Source organism: Macrobrachium nipponense, chromosome 19, assembly GCF_015104395.2.
Source record: "Macrobrachium nipponense isolate FS-2020 chromosome 19, ASM1510439v2, whole genome shotgun sequence".
In the NCBI taxonomy this organism is placed as follows: domain Eukaryota; kingdom Metazoa; phylum Arthropoda; class Malacostraca; order Decapoda; family Palaemonidae; genus Macrobrachium; species Macrobrachium nipponense.
The window spans coordinates 39407995-39429296 of record NC_061088.1 but is presented as its reverse complement, the minus strand read 5'-3'; the positions used below and the strand labels follow the sequence as shown (position 1 = coordinate 39429296).

The window sequence follows — 21302 nt, the reverse complement described above, 5'->3', positions numbered from 1 at the left end:
GTTCTTTGCTGCATCACTGTTGCCAAACTTTAAAAAATTCTAAGACACTCTTAGGATTGACTTCTCGGTTCTTTGCTGCATCACTGTGCCCAAACTTAAAACTTTCCGAGGACACTCTTGGATTGACACAGTTTCTGGGTTCTTTGCTGCATCGCTGTTGCCCAACTTAAAACTTTCAGAGAGACTCTTAGATTGAACTCGGGTCTTTGCTGCAATCACTGTGCCAAACTTAAAACTTTCAGAGACACTCTTGGATTGAATTCCTGGGTTCTTTGCTGCATCACTGTTGCCAAACTTAAAAAATTCTAAGACACTCTTGGATTGAACTCCTGGGTTCCTTGCTGCATCACTGTTGCCAAACTTAAAACTTTCAGAGACACTCTTGGGTTGAACATCTGGGTTCTTTGCTGCATCACTGTTGCCAAACTTAAAAAATTCAGAGACACTCTTGGATTGAACTTCTGGGTTCTTTGCTGCATCACTGTTGCCAAATTTAAAACTTTCAGAGACACTCTTGGATTGAACTTCTGGGTTCTTTGCTGCATCACTGTTGCCAAACTTAAAACTTTCAGAGACACTCTTGGATTGAACTCCTGGGTTCTTTGCTGCATCACTGTTGCCAAACTTAAAACTTTCAGAGACACTCTTGGATTGAACTTCTGGGTTCTTTGCTGCATCACTGTTGCCAAACTTAAAAAATTCTGAGACACTCTTGGATTGAACTTCTGGGTTCTTTGCTGCATCACTGTTGCCAAATTTAAAACTTTCCGAGACACTCTTGGATTGAACTTCTGGGTTCTTTGCTGCATCACTGTTGCCAAACTTAAAAAATTCTGAGACACTCTTGGATTGAACTTCTGAGTTCTTTGCTGCATCACTGTTGCCAAACTTAAAATTTTCAGAGACACTCTTGGATTGAACTTCTGTGTTCTTTGCTGCATCGCTGTTGCCAAACTTAAAACTTTCAGAGACACTCTTGGATTGAACTTCTGGGTTCTTTGCTGCGTCACTGTTGTCAAACCTAAAAAATTCTGAGACACTCTTGGATTGAACTTCTGTGTTCTTTGCTGCATCACTGTTGCCAAACTTAAAACTTTCAGAGACAATCTTGGATTGAACTTCTGTGTTCTTTGCTGCATAACTGTTGCCAAATTTAAAAAATTCTGAGACACTCTTGGATTGAACTTCTGGGTTCTTTGCTGCATCACTGTTGCCAAACTTAAAACTTTCAGAGACACTCTTGGATTGAACTTCTGGGTTCTTTGCTGCATCACTGTTGCCAAATTTAAAACTTTCAGAGACACTCTTGGATTGAACTTCTGTGTTCTTTGCTGCATCACTGTTGCCAAACTTAAAAAATTCTGAGACACTCTTGGATTGAACTTCTGTGTTCTTTGCTGCATCACTGTTGCCAAACTTAAAACTTTCAGAGACACTCTTGGATTGAACTTCTGGGTTCTTTGCTGCATCACTGTTGCCAAATTTAAAACTTTCAGAGACACTCTTGGATTGAACTTCTGGGTTCTTTGCTGCATCACTGTTGCCAAACTTAAAAAATTCAGAGACACTCTTGGATTGAACTTCTGGGTTCTTTGCTGCATCACTGTTGCCAAACTTAAAACTTTCAGAGACACTCTTGGATTGAACTTCTGGGTTCTTTGCTGCATCACTGTTGCCAAACTTAAAATATTCTGAGACACTCTTGGATTGAACTTCTGGGTTCTTTGCTGCATCACTGTTGCCAAACTTAAAAAATTCCGAGACACTCTGGATTGGAACTTCTGGGTTCTTTTGCTGCATCACTGTTGCCAAATTTAAAACTTCAGAGACACTCTTGGATTGAACTTCTGTGTTCTTTGCGGCATCACTGTTGCCAAACTTAAAACTTTCAGAGACACTCTTGGATTGTTGGAACGGTTCCTTGTTCTGGCGGGTTCTTTGCTGCATCACTGTTCCAAACTTAAAACACTTTCAGAGACAGCTCGTTGGATTGAACTTCTGGGTTCTTTGCTGCAATCACTGATTTGCCAAACTTAAAACTTTCAGAGACACTCCTTGGATTTGAAATCCCTTGGGTTCTTTGCGGCATTCACTTTGTTGCCAAACTTAAATCTTTCAGAGACACTATTGGATTAAATTCCTGGTTACTTTGCTGCATCACTGTTGCCAAACTTAAAAACTTTCAGAGAAACACTCTTTGGATTGAAACTTTTTCTGGGTTTCTTTGCTGCCATCACTGATTGCCAAACTTAAAAACTTTCAGAAACCCCTTTGGATTGAACTTTATAGGTTCCTTTTGCTGCATCACTGATGCCAAACTTAAAAAATTCAGAGAAACTTCTGGATTGAACTTCCTTGGGTTCTTTTGCTGCAATCACTGTTGCCAAACTTAGAAACTTTCAGAAGACACTTCTTGGATTGAAACTTCTGGGTTTCTTTCTGGCCTTCACTGTTGCCAAACTTAAAACTTTCAGGAGACACCTCTTGATTGAACTTCTAGGTTTCTTTGCTGCCATCAACTTGGTAACCTTTCTTATAAATTTTCAAAACACTCTTGGATTGAACTTTCTAGGGTTCTTTGCTGTATCCACTGTTGCCAAAACTTAAAAAATTCACAGACACTCTTGGGTGACTCCCCTGGGTTTCTTTGCTGCAGTCACTGTTTGCCAAACTTAAAAAACTTTCAGGACACTCCTTGGATTGAACCTTCTGGGTTCTTTGCAGCATCACTGTTGCCGAACTTAAAAAATTCAGAGACATCTTGGATTGAACTTCTGGGTTCTTTGCTGCATCACTGTTGTCAAACTTAAAACATTCGAGCGCACTCTTGGATTGAACTTCTGGGTTCTTTGCTGCATCACTGTTGCCAAACTTAAACTTTCAGCACTCTTGGATTGAACTCCTGGGTTCTTTGCTGCATCAACTGTTGCCAAACTTAAAACTTTCAGAGACACCCTTGGAATTGAACTTCTGGGTTCTTTGATGCATCACTGTTGCCAAACTTAAAAACAAAACCTTTCAGAGACACTCTTGGATTGAACTTCTGGGTTCTTTGCTGCATCACTGTTGCCAAACTTAAAAAATTCAGAGACGCTCTTGGATTGAACTTCTGGGTTCATTGCTGCATCACTGTTGCCAAACTTAAAACTTTCAGAGACACTCTTGGATTGAACTTCTGGGTTCTTTGCTGCATCACTGTTGCCAAACTTAAAAATTTCAGAGACACTCTTGGATTGAACTTCTGGGTTCTTTGCTGCATCACTGTTTCCAAACCTTAACTTAAAAATTCAGAGACACTCTTGATTGAACTTCTGGGTTTATTTGCTGCATCATGTTTGCCAAACTTAAAACTTTCAGAGACACTCTTTTGGATTGAACTTCTGGGTTCTTTGCTGCATCACTGTTGCCAAACTTAAAACTTTTCAGAGACACTCTTGGATTTGAGCTTCTGGGTTCTTTGCTGCATCAGTGTTGCCAAACTTAAAACTTCAGAGACACTCTTTGGATTGAACTTCTGGGTTCTTTGCTGCATCACTGTTGCCAACTTAAGCTTCAGAGACCACTCTTGGATTGAAGTCCTGGGTTTTTGCTGCATCACTGTTGCCAAACTTAAAACTTTCAGAGACACTCTTGGATTGAACTTCTGGGTTCTTTGCTGCATCACTGATGCCAAACTTAAAAGTTTCAGAGACACTCTTGGATTGAACTTCTGGGTTCTTTGCTGCATCACTGATGCCAAACTTAAAAAATTCAGAGACACTCTTGGATTGAACTTCTGGGTTATTTGCTGCATCACTGTTGCCAATCTTAAAACTTTCAGAGACACTCTTGGATTGAACTCCTGGGTTCTTTGCTGCATCACTGTTGACAAACTTTAAAAAACTTTCAGAGACCCACTCTTGGATTGAACTCCTTGGGTTCTTTGCTGCATCACTGTTTGCCAAAACCTTAAAGCTTTCAGAGACACCTCTTTGGATTGAACTCCTGGGTTCTTTGCTGCATCACTGTTGACAAACTTAAAACTTTCAGAGATAATCTCTTGGATTGAACTCCTGGGTTCTTTGCTGGCCATCACTGTTGACAAACTTAAATCTTTCCAAGAGGACACTATTGGATTGAACTTTCTGGGAGTTTATTGCTGCAATCACCTATTACCAAACCTTAAAAATTTTCAGACACACTTCTTGCAATTGGAAACTTTCTGGTTTTTCTTTGCTGGCATCAACTGTTGTCCAAACTTAAAAAATTCTGAGACACTCTTGGATTGAACTTCTGGGCCTCTTTGCTGCATCACTGTTGCCAAATTTAAAACTTTCAGAGACACTCTTGGATTGAACTTCTGGGTTCTTTGCTGCATCACTGTTGACAAACTTAAAACTTTCAGCACTCTTGGATTGAACTTCTGGATTATTTGCTGCATCACTATTACCAAACTTAAAATTTTCAGACACACTCTTGAATTGAACTTCTGGGTTCTTTGCTGCATCACTGTTGCCAAACTTAAAACTTTCAGAGACACTCTTGGATTGAACTTCTGGGTTCTTTGCTGCATCACTACTGCCAAACTTAAAACTTTCAGAGACATCTTGATTGAACTTTTGGGTTATTTGCTGCATCACTGTTGCCAAACTTAAAACTTTCAGAGACACTCTTGGATTGAACTCCAGGGTTCTTTGCTGCATCACTGTTGACAAACTTAAAACTATCAGAGACACTCTTGGATTGAACTTCTGGGTTCTTTGCTGCATCACTGTTGACAAACTTAAAACTTTCAGAGACACTCTTGGATTGAACTCCTGGGTTCTTTACTGCATCACTGTTGACAAACTTAAAACTTTCAGCACTCTTGGATTGAACTTCTGGATTATTTGCTGCACCACTATTACCAAACTTAAAATTTTCAGACACACTCTTGAATTGAACTTCTGGGTTGTTTGCTGCATCACTGATGCCAAACTTAAAAAATTCAGAGACACTCTTGGACTGAACTTCTGGGTTCTTTGCTGCATCACTGTTGCCAAACTTAAAACTTTCACAGACACTCTTGGATTGAACTTCTGGGTTCTTTGCTGCATCTCTACTGCCAAACTTAAAACTTTCAGAGACACTCTTGGATTGAACTTCTGGGTTCTTTGCTGCATCACTGTTGCCAAACTTAAAGCTTTCAGAGACACTCTTGGATTGAAGTCCTGGGTTCTTTGCTGCATCACTACTGCCAAACTTAAAAAATTCTAAGACTTTTTTGGATTGAACTTCTGGGTTCTTTGCTGCATCACTGTTGCCAAACTTAAAACTTTCAGAGACACTCTTGGATTGAGCTTCTGGGTTCTTTGCTGCATCACTGTTGCCAAACTTAAAGCTTTCAGAGACACTCTTGGATTGAAGTCCTGGGTTCTTTGCTGCATCACTGTTGCCAAACTTAAAACTTTCAGAGACACTCTTGGATTGAACTTCCGGGGTCTTTGCTGCATCACTGTTGCCAAACTTAAAGCTTTCACAAACACTCTTGGATTGAAGTCCTGGGTTCTTTGCTGCATCACTGTTGCCAAATTTAAAACTTTCAGAGACACTCTTGGATTGAACTTCTGGGTTCTTTGCTGCATCACTGTTGCCAAACTTAAAACTTTCAGAGATACTCTTGGACTGAACTTCTGGGTTCTTTGCTGCATCACTGTTGCCAAACTTAAAACTTTCAGAGATACTCTTGGACTGAACTTCTGGGTTCTTTGCTGCATCACTGTTGCCAAACTTAAAACTTTCAGAGACACTCTTGGATTGAAGTCCTGGGTTCTTTGCTGCATCACTGTTGCCAAATTTAAAACTTTCAGAGACACTCTTGGATTGAACTTCTGGTTCTTTGCTGCAATCACTGTTGCCAACTTAAAACTTTCAGAGATACTCTTGGACTGAAATTCTGGGTTCTTTGCTGCATCACTGTTGCCAAACTTAAAACTTTCAGAGATACTCTTGGACTGAACTTCTGGGTTCTTTGCTGCATCACTGTTGAGAAACTTAAAAAATTCAGAGACACTCTTGGATAAAACTTCTGTGATCTTTGCTGTATCACTGTTGCCAAACTTAAAACTTTCAGAGACACTCTTGGATTGAACTTCTGGGTTCTTTGCTGCATCACTGTTGCCAAACTTAAAACTTTCAGAGACACTCTTGGATTGAACTTCTGGGTTCTTTGCTGCATCATTGTTGCCAAACTTTAAACTTTCAGAGACACTCTTGGATTGAACTTCTGGGTTCTTTGCTGCATCACTGTTGCCAAACTTAAAACTTTCAGAGACACTATTGGATTGAACTTTTGGGTTCTTTGCTGTATCACTGTTGCCAAACTTAAAACTTTCAGCGACACTCTTGGATTGAACTCCTAGGTTCTTTGCTGCATCACCGTTGCCAAACTTGAAACTTTCAGAGACACTCTTGGATTGAACTCCTGTGTTCTTTGCTGCATCACTGTTGCCAAATTGAAAAAATTATTGAGACTTTCATAGTCTCTTGAACTATTTATTGAACTGCTGTTGCCAAATATAGAACTTTGAGAAGCAGTCATGGATATATCTCCCGGATTTTTTACTGTGTCATTGTTGCCCAACTTAAAACTTTTATCGTTTTCACTGTCTCCGACTGTAGTTTTGTCCCTCAATAATTGCACTTCTGCAAATGCGTGAATGATGTTCTGTAAATGGAAAGAAATACTGTTGGTTAAATGTTAACGTTTTCCATTCAACTCAATGCACTGCTTTATTTGGATACAATGTTCTGATAAACTTGCAAAACACCCATGTTTAGGGAAAAAGTACTAATGGTATGTTATGAAAATATTTAGAAAAACATATTTTTTCTGATGCAATATATAAGTTATGACAATTCAACTAACTTTTCAGATTAAAGCTCTACATAATTTACAGTAACTGCATATAGTTTATATTCATGGGCAGAACTTTCCACAAAAATTACAATTTCATTTAAGAATAACTTAGATAATTGACATATACAAACTTAAATACTTTTCAATGTACTAAAACATAAATTACAATTTGAACGTACCTGGTTGTCCAAAATCACAACAACAAGATTTACAATGTGATATTAGTTACCTTTGGTTCCATTGTGGCTTGCCTACTATTTCTCTCCAACGGTTCATCAACAACTTGAGTATTTGGAAACATCTTTGTGTCGGGAGTGGAATTACTGACAGTTTCTTACATGCTATTTCCGCATCCTTGAAAAAGAGAACAGATGTCATTTATTCACTTTTCATTGACGACAAAATACATTGTTAATGTTAAGGGAATTTTTGACAGATTGCTAAGACTTTGGTCATGACAGACTGTGACATTTTATGGGGATAATTAATATGAGGAGAGATTAAATTTTCCATTTACTTATTTGCTGGAAGTAAGGACAGTCATGCCCTAAACTTCTTTAATTAATTTCCTTTTTGGTCATGTTACGTTCGGGAATATATGTTTTTATTTTTTAATAGATCATGAGTTTCATTTAGTCTAAATTAATTGATACTGTAGCTAATAATACAGGAGACTAACGTAACGATGCTAATGGTGACTATTCAACAGATATGTGTTCTTCTTTGATCTTCGAGGTTTGGGTAATTAAATAGATTTCGAGGGGTTTATCAAGCAAAGCGGCATCTCTTGACTGATGATAGACAAAAGCAAGCAAGTTGATAGGGAACGCCATTTTTGTTCTAACTCAGTCAGAGGTGTAATGTGTAAGGATTAAGATATGTCACTGGGTGTAAATAGGAATCTATTAGTGATATGCTAATTAGTAGTGGATAACAAAGTTGTGGATAATGAGGGTTGAGACCGCGAAGACAGGGGTGTTACGGTGTCGAAATATCCTGGCCAAGGTCGACACAATGTTATGGCCTCTGAGAGAGGTCCGCTTCAGGTTCGATATGAAATAATAATAAAAAAAAATTTTCAACACCAACAGTTGAAACTGGGGATACGAATATAGCAAGAAACACTAACACAACAAAGGTTTATTTACAAGCTTACTAACAAAGGTAAATGCAGAATGGTATCTCATATTTACATAAAAAAGATAGAATATTACACTGCATGTACTGGAGGAACACTGAGGCAATTAAAATACTTGCTAATCAATTTGGTAATTCGAAGTGATGGCTCCTCAAAAGGAAAACGATGATTGCAGACGTCCTCTTGACTCCGTATTGCAGAAAATAGTCTACTTGTAAGGCAGGAACTCCCCAAAACTTCTAGCAGGACCTTTTCTTCTCTGAAGTCTGCACGACGTCGCGATAACACGGTAGCCCACTCCTGAAGACGACTAGACCAGTATCCAAACAACTCCCGAGCAACTTTTCTTCTGATCCTTCGTTGGTTCCTTCGTCTCTAGTCTCTCTCTGACGATCTCTTCTGCTGATCTCTCACTGATATTCTGACCAGTGGCTCTTACTGAGGATATCTCTCTGTGACTAACTGGTGTCTCTCTTCTACGATCTTTCTTTCTCCTGCTACGACCGTCGTATTTATACAGCACTCTGTGGGCAGAGCCTACGGCGAACTTCACAGACTCCAGGGATTTCTAGAACTTCTTAGATGAATCTAGACGAGGTATTGCATCAGAAATCGCGGCGTTTCTCACGTGCCGATGAGTTCCACAACACCCATGCCGATTCTAGAACCATCATGATAACAGGCACCTCCAACACAATACGCTAACGCCTCCTTGCTGCCGAACTTCTCGAAAATGCGTTCTCCTTTCCTTTATCTTTCTTTGCTAGGAAGCAATTACCCCCAAAAGAGAAAAAAAATGAAACCAATTGATATTATTTTTTTCTAAAGAGGAACAAGAATTGAACAGCAGGGAAACAATTCTGCATAAAGCTTTAATCCAGTCAAACAAGCATGCTTTTCCACTCACACACTCACTCGTGCGATAACAGAAAACGGTTATTAGGCTACTCATGCTGAGAAAAATCTCTAGAGGCTACTAGCTATAACATTATCCTTCTCTCTTACTTTTTCCGTTTTCTGAACTCTGATTAAAACTCATAAATACTAAAACACCTCTTGTGTTTTTCTCAAAACTAATCTCACTCAGTAACACTGTTACACGGGCGGAGGCCACGGCACGGGGCCTTGTTTATAATTCTGAAGCAAATTTACATTCATTGCCTTTGCTCTACTCTTACCCACATTAATTCTATAATGTATATTTCCCCTCTTCTCTAAAATTGAAAAAGGACTTTCTCTCGAGACTAGTACTAAAACTTTATCTCTTACACACAAACTTCTCTCTTTTGCTCTAAGATCAAGTTTTCCTTTAATTTCCCCTTGACTTCCTCTCGTGTTTTCTTTCGCTAAGTGCCAATCGCTTCCGTTCTCCTCTGCTAGCTGCCAAACATCTCTTAGATTGTTTTTATAATACTCAAGATTAGTTATGCATTCATCTCTACCCTTACTTCTAGGCAAAGGTCCGAACATATTTATAAATACATTCTCAAAAGATAAGCCTACTGAAGGAATATTACACAACTGAACTCTAGGAATTACTTGAATCGGTTTCCCAGCAATTTGATATTCATGACAGCTTAAAGCATACCTCTTCACGTCATTTTTCATCTTAGGCCAAAAGTACGCCCTACTAATACACTTGAAAGTTTTATTTACTCCCAAATGTCCTTGCTCATCGTGTACTAACTTCAAAACTAGTTCACGAAGCTTCCTAGGAACTACTAATTTTTCTGTGATTCCCAATTCACTACCTGACTTAGGACAAACATGACACAAAACTTTGTCCTTTACTCAAAAAGTTTCCTTACACACATCATCGAGGTCATCATCCAGCTCACGTTCAAATATTCGGGTTAGTGTCGCATCCTCTCTCTGCAACTTGACTAGCTCATCCTTATCCAAAATATTAGAGCCTAATTCATCACCGTAACTAGGACTAGATACAGGTACATTTACGTTACTCTCGACAGCTATGCCTTCCCTTTGGCTATCACTGTCGACGATAGAGTTAGGTCTCTCAGCCACACTCATGCCAAGATCAACCTCGCTAACTCTATCACACTCGTTCGAATCCACGAACTCACTCATGTTCGATTCCACGAACTTACGTTCGAATCCACGAACTCACTTTCGTTCGAATCCACGAACTCACACTCGTTCGAATCCACGAACTCACACTCGTTCGAATCCACGAACAAATTTTGACCGTAGTCTACGTCTGTATCTAAACCCGACCTAGTTACTACCATTTCAGGCACTGGAATATTCCTCACAACAGGATTCACATTCTTGGATAAAGCTAAGTCGTTACCGACAATAATGTCAACGCCTTCGATGGGCAAACTGTCCACAACTGCAAGTTTTACTTCTCCTGACACTACCTGACTTTCTAAATTCAACTTCAACAAAGGACAAAGAACACAAGTGTTAGGAAATCCACCTATCATGACTTTCTCTTCCATATTGATTTCTGCCCTGTTCGGCACACACTCTCCTCTAATCAGTGAGACAGCAGCGCCTGTGTCTCGAAGCAAGACTACTTCTCTCAAATCTACTCCTCCAAGAGAGGAAACTATGCTTTCTGACAGAAATTCACCAAAAATTTTCCTAGTTTCTCTCATCACATCATTCCTACTTGACGAAAGGTTAACTAGCGATACTGGTTTCTTACCGTCCTTCCTTTCTACTGCACAATTCCTCGCTAAATGGCCTTTCCCATTACATCGGAAACAAGTTAATTCTGAGCCACTAGATGCCACCTTACTCTTACAAACCTTAGACGTATGACCAGGTTTTCCGCATGTATAACAGGAATAGTCACTTTTACTCGCATTGCTATTACTAGGACTGAAACCTTTATGCTTTGTACTCTACCAGACGAAGGATCATTTCGTTTCTTACTAACACTCAAATTATGAGTTAGACTATATTCGTCAGCTAGCCTAGTTGCTCCTGCAAAAGATACTTCTCGCCTATCCTCTATATAAAGCTTAATCTCAGGAGATACGTTATCTTTGAAGTTTTCTAACAACACTAAGTTCTTCAAACCGTCAAAATCCTTAACCTTAGCAGAAGTTAACCAATCAAAAAACAGCCTTTCTAACTTCTTACCATATTCTACATACGTAATATTTTCATCCTTTCTCAAATTTCTAAATTTCTTACGGTACGCCTCCGGTACTAACCTATACGTGCTAAGAACGGTTTCTTTCACGATATCGTAATTATCACATTCCTCCTTAGACATGCAACTATACACAGTAAGTGGCCTACCACTCAAAACTGACTGCAAATATAAAGTCCACGTTTCTTTAGGAGAACCTACTCGTTCCATTAACTTCTCAAAACGCATGAAATATGTCGTAACATCTTCCTCATCGAACTTTGGTACTAATTTTAGCCCTGCACTCATACCTAACGTATCAGTTTCGTTTTCATTATCGCCTGACCGACTGTTACGAGTACTTTCCCTTAACCGAGCAATTTCCAACTCATGCATACATTCTTTCTCTCTTTCTTGTTGCTGCATTTCTCTCTCAGCTGCTCTTTCCTCTCTCTCAGCTGCTCTCTCCTCTCTCTCAGCCGCTCTTTCATCTCTCTCATACTTTTCCCTTTCTTTCCTTTCAACATACTCACGGAGATCATTCCCCTCTAGACCTGGGAGCTTACCTGACTCAAGAAACTCTTTAACCATCTCACTCATTCTGATTCTTTCTATATTCTCCCTGTTTCAAACCATTAAAGTGTTGATAGCCTAGGCAAGGTCGCCACAATGTTACGGTGTCGAAATATCCTGGCCAAGGTCGACACAATATTCAACACCAACAGTTGAAACTGGGGATACGAATATAGCAAGAAACACTAACACAACAAAGGTTTATTTACAAGCTTACTCACAAATATCTCATATTTACATAAAAAGATAGAATATTACACTGCATGTACTGGGGGAACACTGAGGCAATTCAAATACTTGCTAGTCAATTTGGTAATTCGAAACGATGGCTTCTCCAAAGGAAAACAATGATTGCAGACGTCCTCTTGACTCCGTATTGCAGAAAATAGTCTACTTGTAAGGCAGGAACTCCCCAAAACTTCTAGCAGGACCTTTTCTTCTCTGAAGTTTGCTCGACGTCGCGATAACACGGTAGTCCACTCCTGAAGACGACTAGACCAGTATCCAAACAACTCCCGAGCAACTTTTCTTCTGATTCTTCGTTGGTTCCTTCGTCTCTAGTCTCTCTCTGATGATCTCTGCTGCTGATCTCTCTGATATTCTGACCAGTGGCTCTTACTGAGGATATCTCTCTGTGACTAACTGGTGTCTCTCTTCTACGATCTCTCTTTCTCCTGCTACGACCGTCGTATTTATACAGCACTCTGTGGGTGGAGCCTACGGCGAACTTCACAGACTCCAGGGATTTCTAGAACTTCTTAGATGAATCTAGACGAGGTATTGCATCAGAAATCGCGGCGTTTCTCACGTCCCGACGAGTTCCACAACACCCCTGCCAATTCTAGAACCATCATGATAACAGGCACCTCCAACACAATACGCTAATGCCTCCTTGCTGCCGAACTTCTCGAAAATGCGTTCTCCTTTCCTTTATCTTTCTTTGCTAGGAAGCAATTACCATCACAAGGGGAAAGGGGCTATTTTTTCCATCTCTTTCTCTCTCTCTTTTGAGATATGGTGATTCAGTGATTTTTTTTCTTTTTTACCTGTTGATTTATGATTTACCTAGATGTATTACAGCTGGGGTTTTAAGGGTACAACCTGGGCGGGGGTTTGTGTTTTTATTATTTCCCTCTCTTTTCCGTCATGTTGCTCTTACCGGGGGTTGGTCATACTGAGTGAATATGTGTCAGACGCATTTCATTTTTTTTCTTTTTAGTTGTTACATACACACATACATACAACTGGTGTTTATAGCCAGCAAAATTGTTGGTACGACTTCAATTCTGCTGGGGTAGCATTTTGAGTCTAAAGATAGCAAGGGGGTAGCTAGAGTTCCGAGTGTCAGCAAAATTGCCTGAGTTGCCTTCTGCATCCCTTTTTTTTCCCAGCTTTCTTCGCCTTCAGCATTCAGACAACTCGAGTTCTTTTTTTTTCTTTTCTTTTCCTGACCTACGAATGATGATCGCTTGATTGAATATCCTTGACCGTGAGTGTGGAAAAAATTTAGTTTTTTTCCCCCGCAGTGTTTTCTTTGCCTCTAGGCTTGGTTTATTTTGGGAATATCTTGTTTTGTTGTTGGTTTGTTGTATCTTAGGAAAAAGGGGATATAGATATCTTATTTTTCCGGGTTCTCGTTGGTGAGCTTACAGAATACTGTTGGTATTTCGATGACATTGAGATTCGGTCGAGAACTGAATACCCGCGGTTTCTTTCACTTAGACAAAATCCCGGAAGGGAGAAATGATAGGACTGCTCCATAAAGTCACAACAATTGCATCAGGGGTTTGTCTGTTTCAAGGCATCGTGGACAGCACCTTTCTCAACCAGTACAGATTTTCATAGAGGGTGTAAATAACTTTCTAAACGACAAGGGAATTAAAAGCCTTCTTGGATTTTATTAGAGGAGACTTGGCAGATCGCTGCCGTAGCTTTCAGTATACTAAATGCCTTGCTTGGACGGAGCTCCAAGCATTTCTTAGGACAACCTATGGTACTGAGGAGTGCGGAGATATGCTTAGCAATTTTAAGGGTTTTTATAAGATCAGAAAAGGCCAGAGGTCAATGACTGAATATAGAAATCGCCTTTTCAAGGCAGCGGGAGAATTGGTAGAGAAATTGAAAAAATCCCAGCAGGTAAATAATAATACAATCTCCCTTGACATTTTCCACAAATTGTTGCATTTTTTCCTGGCTTCTACATGACGTTCCGGACGTCATTGTAGATAGCTTTGATAAGATGATTGAACCTAAGTCAAATGAGGTGGTGATTTATTCTCAGGTCCAGAAACACAGGTCAAAATTCCCACAGTTGAGAGCACATTTTTTAATGGGACCATCCCAATGAATCCAACACAAGGGGATTTAGGTTTTCCTTCCCCTCACTTGTGTGCCAAACTGAATAATAATGGGGGATCTATGGGTCCAACGCAACAGCTGCGTTGCTTTAATTGTAATAGGCAGGGGCATACCAAGAAGCACTGCCAAGTAAGATATTGTGAAGTATGTAAAAACTCATATCATTTTTGGCTGTCCTGTCCATCTCAGAAACGGAGTAATGCAAGAGCTGCACCCCAGAATTTTGGTAGTCCAGATAGGAAAGGTCCTTCAAGGAGGTAACTAAAAAGGACCTAGTAATCGGCAATATTTTTGTAAGAACGGTTATCAAAAAGTGAAAGGGGTGAATTGCACTTGCCATTATGGACTCGTGGGGGACGCCCCAATTTTTATAGGTACGGGGGGCTTCAGTTAATTTAATGGACTATGATCTATAACAATCTGTTTCTATAATGTCCTCTGAAACCTTCAGTAGAGATGGTGTCCTAGTGTATCAGGTGAATATTGTGGGTTCCATAAGTGTGTTCCTCCCTAGGTGATCGATCGGGTATTAGTGGAACCATTCTTAGTAATGAAAGGGGTTGCTTTGGCAACAGATGTTTGTTGGGCCATCCAGCACGTAGAAGAAGTTAAGTATATCTTAGTTTTACCAGACCACTGAGCTGATTAACAGCTCTCCTAGGGCTGGCCCGAAGGATTAGATATTTTTACGTGGCTAGGAACCAATTGGTCATCTAGCAACGGGACCTACAGCTTAATGTGGGATCCGAACCACACTATATCGAGAAATGAAACAGGATATCTCTCCATAAATGTGGTTTGGGTATAACAGTTGGGATACCTGGTATTTTTATTCCATATGTGGGTACACATGAAACGGAGGTGAATAATGATGTAGGTCATGCTGAGGTTAACATGAGTGATACTGATACTAACATGGGGGTTATTGAGGGACATATGGAGGATAGTTATATAAATATGGGGGATATTTATGAGTTTCTGGAACATGAGGTGAATAACAAGAGGATTCTGAGTATAATGGCCAGAAGAACAATATCTATAAAAGGGTTCCACTAGAAGATGTTACTTTAAATCCAGGTATAATGACTATGGTGAAATTTATGGTGAAAGAAGTAAAAATGCCCAAAAAGTGTGTATAATTGAGGCCAGCAAAAAGCTAAAAGTTATTGTTAGTATGGTGTCTGTAAACAGGGTATCAAATACAGGTGTCGCATGGGTGGAACTATTGAACTGTAATGATATCGTGAGGAGGTATCAGAAGAATACTTATAATGTAATGGACCTCTGAGATTGGAGTGATGATAGTGGTTCAGTGGCATTGTAGAAGGGAAAAATGAGTTTTCGGAGGCAGAAATGCAAAATCAGGATGAAAATTTTTAGAAATCATTTAGCTAATGCAGATTACAAGGAGCATACATGAGATTTAAACGAGGTTCTGGTTGAATTTGGGGATTATAGATAAAGATGCTTTGAAAGAGAATAAGTCAGGGCTAACTAAGGTGTTAGAGCACAAAGTGAATCTTGAGGAATGGACCAAACCGATTTTTGTTCCTTCGTATAGGATTCCTTTTAAGATTAGGGAACAGGTAGAGCAAGAGATCAATAAATGGGAAGAAGAGGCATTATTAGGCCCAGTTCATCCCTGTACAACTTCCCATTACTGGCAGGGCCTAAGAAAGATGGCTCAGTCTGAGGTTGCGTGGATTTCTTTAAGTTGAATGAGTAGACCATCCCTCAGGTATCTGGTGGTGTGCATACCAGATCTTTTTAGAGATGGGGGAAGGAATATATATTCTTCTACAGACCTCATGCAAAGTTTTTTGCAGGTACCCCTCAGTGAAGAGAGCCGTGAATTCACTGTGTTTTTAATACCGAAAGGGCATTGTAATTTACAAGGATGCCTTTTGGTTTGTCAGGTAGTCGTATGATGTTTACGAGGTTAGCAGATACAACTTTGCATGGGTTATTAGGGAAGTTCGCGTTTGTATACATGGATGATAATACTGATTGCCACAGGTTCCATGGAGGAACATTTAGAAGTGCTTAGGGAAGTTCTTTGGAGGCTTAGGTAAGCTGGTTTGAAAATTAAGTTAGCCAAATGTACACATTTGGAGATTGAGAGGACGTATAATGAAATGCGTAATAAACATATCTGAAAAAATATGTGGGCAGCCATGGAGAGTTTTGTGAAGAGGAGTTATGTTTGTAATGCATGCAAACCAGCAATGGTGACTTCTTGCAAACTGGGATTGTTTCCGAGGGTCTAGGACTTTTTGTCTAAAACTTTTTGGTATAAATCACTTTAGTCTAAGACACTCAGGGCTAAAGACACTTTTGGCTAAAAACAACTTGGTCTAAAGACACTTTTGGCTAAAGATACATTGGTCTAAAGACACTTTCGGCTAAAAACTCATTTTGAGCTGCACTATTGCCTTGATCAATTTAATTAATTTATTTCCTAAGGGAATACATAAAAGGTAATTACTTGTCTCTCTCTCTCAAGACACTTTTCGTTAATAACTCTTCTTAACAAAGTACTATCAGGAAATTATTATTTTGGTTTAATGATTTGCTTGTTTGCGAATGTTTCCTCGTTAAGTTGTTTACAAGTTTTTAAGTTTATTGTTTCTTCTTATTTTAGTTTCTTCTAAAACCCCAAAATGGAAAGTACTTTACAATTTGTGAAAACAATGGTTACTATTTTATGAAGAATAATTCAATCAAAACTGCCTTTTAAGCATCTTGTATTTTTTACATTTAAAATTGCATGAATAAAATACTACAATTATTACACTAAAGATTTTTTTCAAATGTATGTTTACATGAATAAATATGTAAATTTGTAGTTTTTTCCATTTGTTTACCTTTTAGTTTTTCCATTTTGTTGCCTTTTTTTAAATTTGTCATTTTTACAAAATAACCTTAGACCACAGCGTCATTAGACCAGAGCATCTTTAGACCACAGCGTCATTAGACCAGAGCATCTTTAGACCACAGCGTCATTAGACCAAAGTATCTTTAGACCAAATCGTCTTTAGACCAAGTTGTTTTTAGACCAAAATTCCTTAGCCCAAAGTACTTTAGACATAAGTACCGTATCCCGTTTCCGATACCCAGTAGATCCTTTTAGAGTACACATGGATATTTTGAGGAATTTCTGTGATTCTAGGTAAGGTTGTAGGTATTTGTTAGTGGTGGTAGATGAATTAAAGATGGTGGTACAAATGTTTCAGCTAAAGCATAATACACCAGAAGTATTGGTTATTGCACTTGTCAATTAATTTGTCTATCGTTATGGGGTGCCTGAGGTAATTATTGCGGATAATGGTAGAGAATTCATGAATAAGACTTTAGAGTGTCTGGATAAAGTAATGGGGATACAGAAAGTAACGACCCTTCTGTATAGACCAAAAGGTAATGGGGTATGTGAACGAGGAAACAAAAAAGTGCTTGAAGCAATCAGAACCACCGTAGGTGGAAATGATAGGAAATGGGAACGGTATGTAGATACGGTCCGGCATAGCATTACTACTATGGTCAGTGAGTCTATTTAGATGTCTGCATTCAAGGTTGCCCGGCGCAAGGCATATTTGATTTGTTGCCCATACCTTCTCGTGGGGAGGATACAGTTAGGTTGAGCTCTATGGCAAAAGAGAGACATACACATCTTAGTGGCAATCTCGAGTCAAAGACATGAGAAATAGTGGAGAGAAGCAATTGAAAATCAGCTGGTGTCAAAATTGCAGTAGGGGATAAAGTGTTCTTGGAGGTTAATGTGAGAATATGAGTTCAATTACAAACTAGGGCCGAAGTTAGACGGTCCATTAAGGGTTATTGAAGAAAGGATAGGGAAAAAGTTTGCGATTCTAGATGCGAAAATAGCGTCATCTAAGGTAACACACATATCTCAGATCAAGAAGACAGCGTAATTTTTAAGGGGAACTTGTGTGCTGATATGTATATTATTTTTTTTTTCTCTCTCTCTCTCCTTATTCACTTAAAGCAAGTCATACATGTAAAGGACTGACATGCTGATTTTACCGAGATTGGCATGAAACGGCCAATCTTTATTGTGTATGAGAGTTGGTTAAAAATGACAAACCCAGCGAGACTAGCCAGACCTCTCATCTTTTCAACATGTTCAACTGGACAGGCCAGTCTACCCAAGATAGGCATTATGCCCCGCCAGTCTGTGGTGTGTGGGATGGACTAGCAGGACGACTGGGTATTGACTTCCTCACCACTGTATCTTTCTTTGTTATTTTGGGAGACACGATGGCTAAAAGGACTTAGAAGGCATCGTCAGTCATTCGTAAATAATTTCTGAAATCATCTGGGTTATTTTTCTGCAGTTCCTTTAACAAAGACATGAGAAAACTTCTCTTTGTTTTTCAGCCATGTCTTCACCCATACATCGCGCTTTTTCTTGCTAATTTCAGGCTCCTCTTCTCTTGTAATAACAAAACTGTTATTATTGCACATATTTTTCTTTTACTTGGTGCTATTATGTAACCATCTATATATTAAACACTGTGAGGAAAGAGGAAATTAATTATCCACACGTTGGAGCAATGCTATGTCTCTCCCAAGTATGTATGATACATGACTAAAAATTAGGTAACCATGTTTACAAGTCCTCTTGAAATGTGCTGGCAAGTCAGCAGTGTGTGCGGGTATTTTTTACCTGACAGGAGTGCATTTGAATTTAGCGTATCTATTTATAATAAATATATATATTACATAAATATTAGAGTAACTGTATCATTATTGCATTACTATGACAGCTTGAATTCATGGAAACAGCTACTAAAGGCATCGGCCTATGTGGAAAACTCCGCTAAATAGGCAACAATGCGTCCAGTCCAGTGGGACAAACTCGCTGCCAGTCTTTTACATGTATGGCTTGCTTAAGAGGGTGTTGTATGGGTTGTAAAATGTAGAGACATCGGTCTGTAGAGTTTTATGGGTTTTGATTATTTAATTTTTACTCTGTTTTGTTTGATATTTTCTTTTTACTGTTTTTTTTATTCTGCGCAATGCAGTGATTCGGCATAATTACTTTAATTTTTTTTTTAAATTTTGGGATAATTTGTGGGAAACAAGGTGTAAAATGTACTGTGGAATTTTATGGGCATTTTTGGAGGTTTTGGGTAAGTTCGTTAATATGTTGTTTAGCCTGTTGGTTAGTGTGTTATTATTTTGAGGCAGTGGTCGATTTCTTATATAATGGGCATTACGGTGTTACTTGTGGTTTTGGTGACTCCTGATCTTGGGATTTATGGTTTGTGGTTTTCTCAAATTATATCTCACAGATGTGGTTTTGGTGTTCTTTTCTGCAGAGGTATTATGGTTGCTTTGGTGAGTTCAGTCTTTGACTAGGTGTCTTTATTTTGATGGTTATATAAAATGGTTGGATTTTCTCTTAGTAATGTCGATTTATGGGAATTAATGGGGATTTTGGAGTTATGGTGATTTTGGGTGATCAATGGGGTTAATTTTACAGATGTCTGTCGGTGTTTATTGGTTGGGGAGAAAATAGGTCATTTGGCTCTGATGACATTACAGGGTGACCTACATGGCACTTTTTTGTGAGTACAAACTATGCTTTATTAGAGGAAACTAGAAATCAGGTCCAAGCAGTAATAGCAGCTTCACATGAGTGTATTTCTGCGTATGAATGGGGTTCAAACATAATATTTACTGGAGATCATTTGTATAGGTATTACGGGATTCTGAAGGTATATTTGTCTGGGAAGGGATTCATTGTTGAAGTACCTGTTACTGATAAAAAACCCTTTCATAGCTTTAACAATGGTTAGACCTTTTCCTAGTAATTTTAAGGGTTCAGTAGTTACATGGAATGGGATAGAGACGTTGTACATTCTGGGAGAGGAATTCTAATCATCAGCAATTGACTATGAGCAGGGCGTGTGTTAGTTCATGACTGATACATGCGTGATAATTAGGATTTTGATTAAAAAAACATAGACATGATGGGGTGTGAATTAGAACTTGCTTATGACTTCACCAAACAGTTATGGCGATCTACTGCGCCACATGCATGATCTCCACCATGTGCAATGAGGCTGTCGATTTGTTACTCCCACAAGGATCACAAATGAGGCATCCTCTGCCAGAAGGGCATAACTCAAAATTTGGCAGTTTTTAGTTAGTGCTGGATATGGGCACCAGATGCCACTATCAACCACGAGGTGGAAGTTTTCAGGCAGAAAGTGGCTCTGTGTTGGTGCTACAAAGGCTTGAATTCATGTATTCCAACCTGTTTCAAAGTAATGGTTAGGTCTTGTGTGGGGAACCAGAAGGGTGTATAATTGAGCCAATGGGAGAGCCAGCTCGGTACATCCCCATGGCAGCCAATTTTTGGCGAGGGGTGCATTTTTGTACAATTGCGTAACTTTAAACTACATTTAAACAAAACACGTATTTTGGGGTCACATCCTTCTGGCAAGGGATACCTCAAATCTTCCATGGCTAGTGCAGAGTTCTCAGAATGGTTCCTGGTGTTAAGCAGATGGATCTACAGTACAGACACAAACGTCTGCATGAAGCACTTACATGGAAACTACGGGATAATGAAAATTCTGGGAACACAGGAGAGGGTTACGGGTCCTCCACTAGACGAAGATGAAAAGGACGAGTTTTTCTTCCCTAAAGACTTCGTTCTTCTGGCGAGTACCATCATGCTGGCTATAATAATTGTCACAATGCGTCTAGCTATAGGCATTAAAACTTGTGTGCAAGTGTTTTGTGAAACAGAACCCAGCGCTTGAGATTTCCTTGGCAGTAATACAGTGTGTCGGAATAAATCCAGGAGGAACTCTCTTGCTTGTGCCGAGTCCAGTTCGTGCCAGGCACATGAAAGGTTAGTGACCATGCCATGTAGACAGCTCCTTCAGGACAATTAGGACATGTTATAGGGAGCATTGGGCACTGTCAATCAGAGTGGATGGAATGCTCTGACAATGTTGGTGTGTGTTTAAGTAAACTCCGAGTGTGGTAAACACTTGTCAGCACATTCCGAAATGTTGGTAAACAGGAGCGTTTTCGAAGAACGAGAAGATCTAGCCCAGACAATCTGGGTGGCTCGTACGGGTGGTGAGCAAGCTAACTCAGGACAGTGTCATCATTTATATCTTATAAGGGAGTGATAAAAAGAAGCTTTTAGAACAATTGGGTGTGTGCATGTGTGTGTATCTAAAGGGGTCATGAGGGGGTAATTTAATGAGGTATAC

At 39.4% G+C, this 21302-nt stretch overlaps 1 long non-coding RNA gene across 1 annotated transcript in view; it reads right to left on the bottom strand.

Annotated features, from left to right (window-relative positions):
* Positions 1–5900: 5900 nt before the first annotated feature.
* LOC135216460 (uncharacterized) overlaps positions 5901–21302 on the bottom strand; it is a 26524-nt gene continuing 11122 nt past the window's right edge. Inside the window, exons 2-3 of the long non-coding RNA XR_010314884.1 lie at positions 7107–7231; positions 5901–6685 (exon numbers count right to left, since the gene is read on the bottom strand). This is a non-coding gene — a long non-coding RNA (uncharacterized LOC135216460). The remainder of the gene's footprint in view (positions 6686–7106; positions 7232–21302) is intronic.